Source organism: Bufo gargarizans, chromosome 2, assembly GCF_014858855.1.
Source record: "Bufo gargarizans isolate SCDJY-AF-19 chromosome 2, ASM1485885v1, whole genome shotgun sequence".
Lineage (NCBI taxonomy): Eukaryota > Metazoa > Chordata > Amphibia > Anura > Bufonidae > Bufo > Bufo gargarizans.
The window spans coordinates 109,897,211-109,905,628 of NC_058081.1; positions in this window are offsets into that span (position 1 = coordinate 109,897,211).

An 8,418-nucleotide genomic window follows, 5' to 3' on the forward strand; every position below is an offset into this window, starting at 1 on the left:
GAAGGCGGAGTCTGCCCTTGTTCTGCTGGGCGTCTCCTTCTCCTAGGCTGTAGCGCTGGCCAATCGCAGCGCAGAGCTCACAGCCTGGGAGTTCTTTTTCTCCCAGGCTGTGAGCAGTGCACTGCGATTGGCCAGCGCTACAGCCTAGGAGGAGGAGATGCCCAGCAGAACAAGGGCAGTCTCCGCCTACTATAACCTAGAGTCCTAAGTCTCCGCCTACTATAACCTACTGAGCGAAGATACCGGAGGACATAACTGGAGAACGGAGCGGCGCCCAGGGATAATAGTAAGGGCAGTGAGATCCCTGGGCGCCGCTGTATATGTCAGGATACTTAGTTCACAATGTTTTTCCAGGTGAAAGGTCCTCTTTAAGGCATACCATAAGACACGATGGAGGGTAAAAGCAGCAGACACGGGACAGGCTCGGAACATCGACGCGCGTTTCGCCTCAGCTTCGTCAGGAGGTAAATGAAAGTGTGGCCATTACCCCCTATTTGTATCCACCATATAGCTCCAGGGCATATGATCGTAATAGATCATTTCAACAGCTGATACTTACTACCGAGCGCTCCATGCCTGATGATGCACGCAGAGTACACCATGGCGACGCCGCACTCGTCAGGAGGAGGGGTGGAACGCAAGCTGTGCGTTCCAGCCCGCCTCCCAAGGAGACGTCGCGGCGTATGACAGCATGTCAACAGGATGTTCAAACTATATCTAATATATTAACCCCGCAATGGGGAGCCCTGTATGGAGAGTCTACATAGGAGATATTAATTATTAAGAGGGCATACATACATTGTTCTAGTGTCCGTAGGAGGCAGACCTGACCTGCCCTTTTTGCACAGGTCATCCTGCTACTTTTTTATTTTATTTTTTCTTCAATAATTTTTTCTTCTCTGCAGGTTCCGGCCTGCTGCCGGGGTTGGCTCCATCGTGTTCCACCTTAGTCGCCCCTCTGCGGGCGCATACTCAGGTACCTGACAGCCACCCAGTCCCCAAATCTGCTTCCGCAGTGGAATTCTGGCAGTCCCATGGTTCCTGTGTTGAGTCCGCTGAGGGGGTGGTTATTGCTGCGCCTGAAGACGTCTGATGGTGATTATGTTCCCTTAGATTAGGGTCTCCCACCCTCCTCCCCAGGCCTGGGCGTGTTCCCCCCCCTCTCCTCCCTTCCCAGATACCTGCATCTCTTAGCCGTATCCTGACCCCAGAAGCCCTCTGGCCTTCCGTTTTTTCTTTCTGGGGGTCGCTTCTCCAGTACTTTCCCCCACCTGGCCCCCCCCCCCACTCCTGGGCTTCCTGGGCTTGATCTGTCTCCTCCCCTCCCTAGGGGCCTCTCCTGCCTGTCGAATCCAGCTCCTGCACGGGTTCCATGCTCTGTCTCAGAGGGGCGGTTCTTCCTCCGGCTGCCGGCTCCTTCTCTCACTGGGTCGCCATCTTGCTGCTCTCCTGCTTGGGGCCTGCTGTACAGCTCCTGGGTTCTGGTAGGCAGCCTCTGGCTGATTTGCTTATTAAGGCTCCTTCCCCCACCCCCCTTCTCTCAATTGTCTCATTCTCCTACAGCCCTGACCACCTGATCTATAGCTGCTGCAGCACCTCTTGGGAGCGTGGCATCTGGGGCTAGATAGGACAGCCCTGCTGCTCTATGAGGGCCCTCTCTCCCAGCCTCCCTATCGGATCGTCGCGTATTTCACGTGCGTCCGTTGTCTACGGGGGTTTCCATGTGGTTAGCTTGTCCCCCTCCCACCCTTTTGTGTAGGTCCCCCCTGAATGGGCTCCCTCCCTGTTGAACCATGGGAACCTTGCCTGACTCTCTTAATCCCTGGCAGAGTTGCTGGACCGCTACCTTTCAAATTGCGGTCTCCCCCGCCCCCCAGGGTCCTCCCTGCTGATAGGGCACGCTCAGTTACAGGGTCACGCAAGGAGTAGCCCACAGACCAACCTTCGGGTGGTCTCAATTAGCTCCACCCCTCCTCGGCATCCTCGGGTCGCCCCCCAGGACAGGCCTGAGGCTGGTGACGAAGCCTTCTCTGTCAGTTGCCTCTGGGGACTCCTCTGCACCGATTCCCTCGGAACAAAGCATCAAGCGGTCTTCCACCATACAGAATCCCTCTGTGAGACAAACGTGCACGGAGGAACCTACCCTACCCAGGTTTGGTGCCCCTTTGGATGGCGCTCTCCTGCCTGTACAGGTAATTACCGCACAGGTAAGGCAGCCGTCACTTTGCTTAGTAACTGGGACACCTACGTACACTACAGACCTTCCTGGTTCCCCTATACCAGGGGCCATGTTCTAAGCAAGCTGATACAGGCAAACGCCTCTTGTAGGGTTGGTAACCCTTCTCAGCCTCTAAAGGTTATTTTGTAGTGCCTGTACCAGAGATATACAGGCCGACTTCTATTGTCGTGGCGATTACATCTGTCTGTTTCCAGCCGCCTTGTTACTTTCATGGGTAGAGTTCCTACACCTACTCCAGATGCTGTAGCCATTACTCCTGGCTGGCTCTATGGTGTTCCATGCAGCACTATTTCCCCCTACCAGGCGAGATATACAGGCCGCCTTCAATTGCTATAGCAATTGCACCTGTCTGTTTCCAGCTACATTGCTCCCTTTTATAGGTAGAGTACCTACACAATCTCCTGATGCTGTATCCAATATCCCTGGCAGGCTCTATTGTGTTCCGTGCGGCACTATTTCTCCCTTCCGGGCGAGATATAGAGGCCACTCTCAATTGCTGTAGCAACTGCCTCTGTTTGGTTCTAGTGGGCACCAAGCTGCCACCTTGCTCCCTTCATAGGTAGAGTACTTACACTATCTCCAGAGGCTGTAGCTGTTGCTCCTATCTGGCCTTATGGTGTACCTTGCGGCACTATTTCTCCCTTACCGGACGAGATTTTGAGGCCACCTTGTATTGCTGTGGCCATGCACCTACCTCATCATAGTGTGCACCAAACAGCCATCTTATTTCCTTCATAGCTGAAGTTCCTGCACCATCTCCAGATGCGGTTGATGCAGCCCCGTTTCCCTCTTTTCAGGTGAAATAGAGGGCCTCCTTCAGTTGCCATTACACCTACCTAATTGTGGTGTGCACCTGTCGTTCTTAGTGGTACCGTGCAGCCCTATTTTCCCATTCCCGAGCAAAATATAGGTACCATTGCTAACGCGGTAGCCGTTGCACTTCTCCCATCCTAGGGTGCACCATGCGGCCACATCGCTCTAATATTAAATCTAGTACCTCTACCATCTCCAGATGCTGTACCCACTGCACCTGTCTGGTCGTATCTCTGCACTACACAGCCGTATTTCTACCTTACAGGTTGAGGACCTGTACCCTCCAAATGCGGTCACATTCCCGGATGCTGTGGCTTTGTTTCCACTCTCCTTAGAGTGCAACATGCAGCCACTTTACTTTGGTTTTAGGCGAGTATTTTTTAGTATCCCACGTGCTGGACCCTATGGTGCAATCCGTGGCCCATACGGTTTCTGTATTACTCGGTGCTTTCCTCCCTGGGCTCTAATCTGTGCTGTGGCTGTTGGTTACTCCCTTTTGGTTCTTCCATACATCTGCCACTCTGTTACTGTCATGCTCTATGGTCTCCTTGTACTTTCTCAAGGCACTGTCAACAACAGGCCATCCTGGTTCAGCATGTACATGGTAACCATGTCTGGCAGGGGAGGGCCAGCCCAACCCCCACCTCCACCTTGTCAGTCTAGTGCTACTTCTGGTGTACCCAGTATATGGCTGATCTGTTCTGATCTGGTGGATGGTCCACATACAACCACACTCCCTACACCATGGCCAGGTGGTAGTTGGCTTTTGTGCTAGGGTTGCTCTTGCCATCCCTATAAAAAAAAACTACTGTCTGCGGCACTCCGTGTTACCCCATATTATAAAGGAGTACTCGCGTTATTTTCTATTACAGAGCGGACCATTCCTGGTGGAGTACAGTGATCTCCACTGGATCTTCTCCTTGTTGGGGTACGTAGCTTGGTGAGCACTGGCCGCTGCAGCAGTTTTCGGTCATCACTGGATGTCCTCCGCCACACGGAATCCTTCTGGGGTCAGCGACATTATCCTCGCTCAACATCCTTCCTGATGAGTCAGGGACAGAACCACTGAGCGCTCTCCTTCTCCTCCCATGTCTCTCAGTCCAGTGTATCCCTGCTGAGATTTCCTGGGTCTGCTTCTGGTCCCCTTTTTTCCCCGATACTTCATTTGGCCAGAGTTTCTCCGGTCATGAGGATTGTGCCGATTGGGAATCCCAGAGTGAACACCTGTGGCTAAGGTAGCAAAACATACCGCCCTGCCATTGGAAGATTCAGCGCAACTTAAAGACCCCATGCATAGGAAAGCAGAGATCCTACTAAAGAAAAGCCGGGAGGCTACGGCATTCCTTCTTAAGCCAAGGGTGGCTTCTACTTGTGTAGCTAGAACCCTTAATCTGTGGCTAGAGCAATTGGAGTTTCATCTAATCAATAAAACGCAGAGAGATCAGATTCTGGAGAGCATTTCGTTACTAAAAAATGGCAACTAGTTTGTTAGCGGATGCTGCGGCTGAATCCGTAAAACTTTCAGCACACACTGCAGTTTTATCTAACACAGCCAGACTGGTTCTATTGCTCAGGGCATGGGCAGGGGATCTTTCATACAAAAACAAGCTCATTTCCCTTCCCTTTTACAGCCAATACATTTTTGGACCAGATCTAGACAAGATCGTAGAAAACGCCACAGACAGGAAGAAAGGCTTTCCAGAAGAGAGATCTAAATCAAAAAGGCAGAATTTTCATGGCCGTCAGTACCAATCAGAACAAAGGAAAGATGAGGGAAAAACAGGGAACAATGATGCCATACAAGTAGGCGGGGAAGACTCGGCTTCTTTTCACGCACTTGGCAGCTAATAACATCAAATTTGTGTATCCTAAACATCATAACAGAGGGTTACCGTATAGAGTTAGAATCTTCCCCTCCAGAAAAGTTTGTTATTACCACTCTTCCTCCCTCTCTGCAAGGTACCTTAAAAGTCGGCATAGAAGATTTACTAAAATTAGGAGCAATAGAACCTGTCCCAAAAAATCAGTTAGGAGAGGGCCACTACTCTCGCCTATTCTTAATTAAAAAAAAATAAAAACAAGTGGAAAGTCCAGAATTATAATAAATCTAAAACCCTTGATCAAACATACATGTTACATATCAGAAGTTAATTTTACTGCTGTTCTTAAATTTTAATTAAAAGGGGAGCGGTAATGGCCTCAATCGATTTGAGGGATGCTTATTACCATATCCGATACACAAAACATCGGAGGAAATTCCTAAAGATTTGCAGTCCAGACAAAGGGTCACTATCAACATTATCAATTTGTATGTCTCCCTTTCGGAATTTCCTTAGCGCCAAGAGTCTTTACTAAGGTCATGGCGGCAATGGTAGCAGCACTAAGACAATAAGCAATCAGTGTCATCCTGTATCTGGGCGATCTTTTAAGTGATAGACAGCAAAAGTCTATTAGAAAACCATTTACAGATCGTTCTAAACCACCTTCAATCGTTGGGGTGGATCATCAATTGGGAGAAATCAAACCTTTCCCCAAGCGGCTGGAAAACGTTTTTAGGGATATCTTTGGATTCTGTTTCTCAGAGATCATTGCTTCAGTCTCTCAAAATAGAAAAATTGCTAAACCAGATAAGAGAATTCAAAAAGAGGAGATTCTGCTCTATCAGGGCGGCAATGAAGATTCTAGGTCTCTCATCAGGTATCCCAGCGGTTGCTTGGGCTCAATTTCATTTAAGACCCCTTCAGAAACTCATTCTATCCAGGTGGAACAGGTCACAAGTGACTCTAGACAAACAGATTTTTTTAGACGGAAATGTAAAAAAACTGCCTAAAGTGGTGGCTCATAGATAGCAACCCAAAGAAGGGAGTATACTGGAACCAGGAACGTCCCCTTGTAATCACAACGGATGCCAGTCTTCAGGATTGGGGAGCTGTAGTTCAGCAGGAAACCTACCAGGGCAAATGGTCATACCTCATAAGGCAACAATCCTCGAGCTTCAGAGAAACTAAAGCAATTTGGGAAGCTCTGAAGAAAACATCACATTTATCAAAAGACTGTCATGTTCTAATTTATTCAGACAATTCAACAGCAGTGTCCTTCATTCAGCATCATGGAGGGACGAGACACCATCCACTTCAGAGTTTAGCAAACAAAATATAGTCTCGATCTCGGCAGTTCACCTAAAGGGATCTTTAAATCGAAAAACAGACTACCTGAGCAGTCATGTTCTGGACCCGGGAAAATGGACATTATGCTCAGAAGTATTTCAACTGATAATAGGAAAGTGGGGCAAACCATCAATAGAACTTTTTTCCTCCCAGAAAAATCATCAATAAATCAATTTTTCTCCCTGAACCCAAGAGATCTCCCAACTGCGGTGGATGCCTTCAATCATGACTAGACATCTCGCCTAGTTTATGCATTTCCGCCCATTCCCCTAATTCCCAAGGTCCTTCAGAAGTTTCAGAGAGAAAAATATACCTTTATTTTGGTAGCTCCCTTCTGGCCCAAGAGAAACTGGTCTGCACTACTAAAGTCGCTCAGCATAGAAGCCCCTTTTCTACTACCTCTGAGATCAGATCTGTTATATCGGGGTCCCATTCGCCACCCAAATGTAAAAATCCTAAAGATGTCTGCCTGGATTCTGAAGAATCCATCCTCTTAAAATTGGGGTTATCTAATAAGGTGGTTTCCACTTTACTCCTTAGCAGGAAACAGAATATAAGTAAGGTGTATTTTAAAGTCTGGAGGAAATTCGCCTCTTGGTGTGGAGATTCGTTCGATCAGTTTAGGCCCAATATAATCGGTGATTCTAGATTTTCTTTAGGATGGATTAGACCTTGGGCTTTCTCCTAATACCCTTAAGGTTCAGGTTTCAGCATTGGGGGCTTTATATAATACTAGTCTGGCAGAGTTTCCCTCAATAGCCAGGTTCCTAAAAGCAGCAGACAGGCTTAGACCAACAATCAAGAATATGGTAGCCCCTTGGAACCTTAACACAGTCTTGTTAACGTCGGGCACCTTTAAACCATTAGAATCGATTGCCATAAAATGGCTCACCTTAAAAAACATTTTTCCTGGTAGCTATAACATCAGCGAGACGAGTTTGAAAACTCCAGGCCTTGCCTATTCAGGATCCTTTTCTTAGTATTTTTCAGGACAAGTTAGTGTTTAAGTTAGATCCCAGTTTTTTGCCAAAAGTTGTTTCTACTTTCCATAGATCGCAGGATATAGTAGTACCATCATTTTGTGCCAACCCCAAAAATGATCAAGAGGCTATTTTTCATACCTTAGACATCAGACGAGCAGTACTAAGGTATCTATAAAAGTGACAAGCGATTGGAGAATTGACAAGAACCTTTTTGTACAATTTTGCGGGCCAAATAAAGGTAAAAGAGCGGCAAAAAGTTATATTTCCCACTGGATAAGAACAGCTATTTCAGAAGCCTATAAATTGGAAAGGAAGGAAGCCTCCTCTTCACTTAGAGCACACTCTACAAGAGGCATTGTTGCTTCTTGGGCAGAAAGATAGTCAGCCTCCATACAACAGATTTGTAGGGTGGCAACCTGGAAAAATATACATACCTTTACCAAGCATTGCAAGCTAGACATTTATTCTAGCGAAGACATGGCCTTTGGACGAAAAGTCCATTGTGCTATTGTCCCCCCCCCGTCCCCCCGTCCCCCCCCCCCCCCCCAATAAAGTCTTTGTTATTTCCCAGGATGTGGTGACATGGAGACGACTAGGGAAATGAGTATAAGGGTCCATTCACACGTCCGTTGTTTCTTTCCTGATCTGTTCCGTTTTTTGCGGAACAGATCTGGACCAGCTGTTGTAAGACTACAACTCCCACAATGCCCTGCTGTAGGCTGATACCTGTAGGTTGTTTGGGCATGCTGGGAGTTGTAGTTTTGCAACAGCTGGAGGGCCGCAGTTTGAGGATGCCTGGGTTAGTGTAATGTTTACTATCTTTTCTCACTCCAAACACTCCACAGTTACTCAAGCCACTCCACCCAGTTACTCCGCCCACTCCAGTTGTAGACTACTGGTGGAGGCAAGAACACTTCACACAATTTCCCCAGAAATTGTAGCTTTTCTAGTTTGTGTAATGCTTTACAACTGATTGTTTTTCGTAATAAAACTAGCTCATAATAAAGATTGTGTGACTTAGTGGAGCTGTGGTTTACTTTAAATGGTCACTGACTTCACACAACTTTCCATAAATCAATTTTACAAGTGTCCATAAGAAACTTTGTAATATTAGAGAGAAATGTGTAGGTCTCAGGTTATCAGCTGTTTGCCTCTCCCCCTTTTTTTCTTTTAATTACAATATGAATCTGTCCAGCATGGGAGCAATTCACTCATA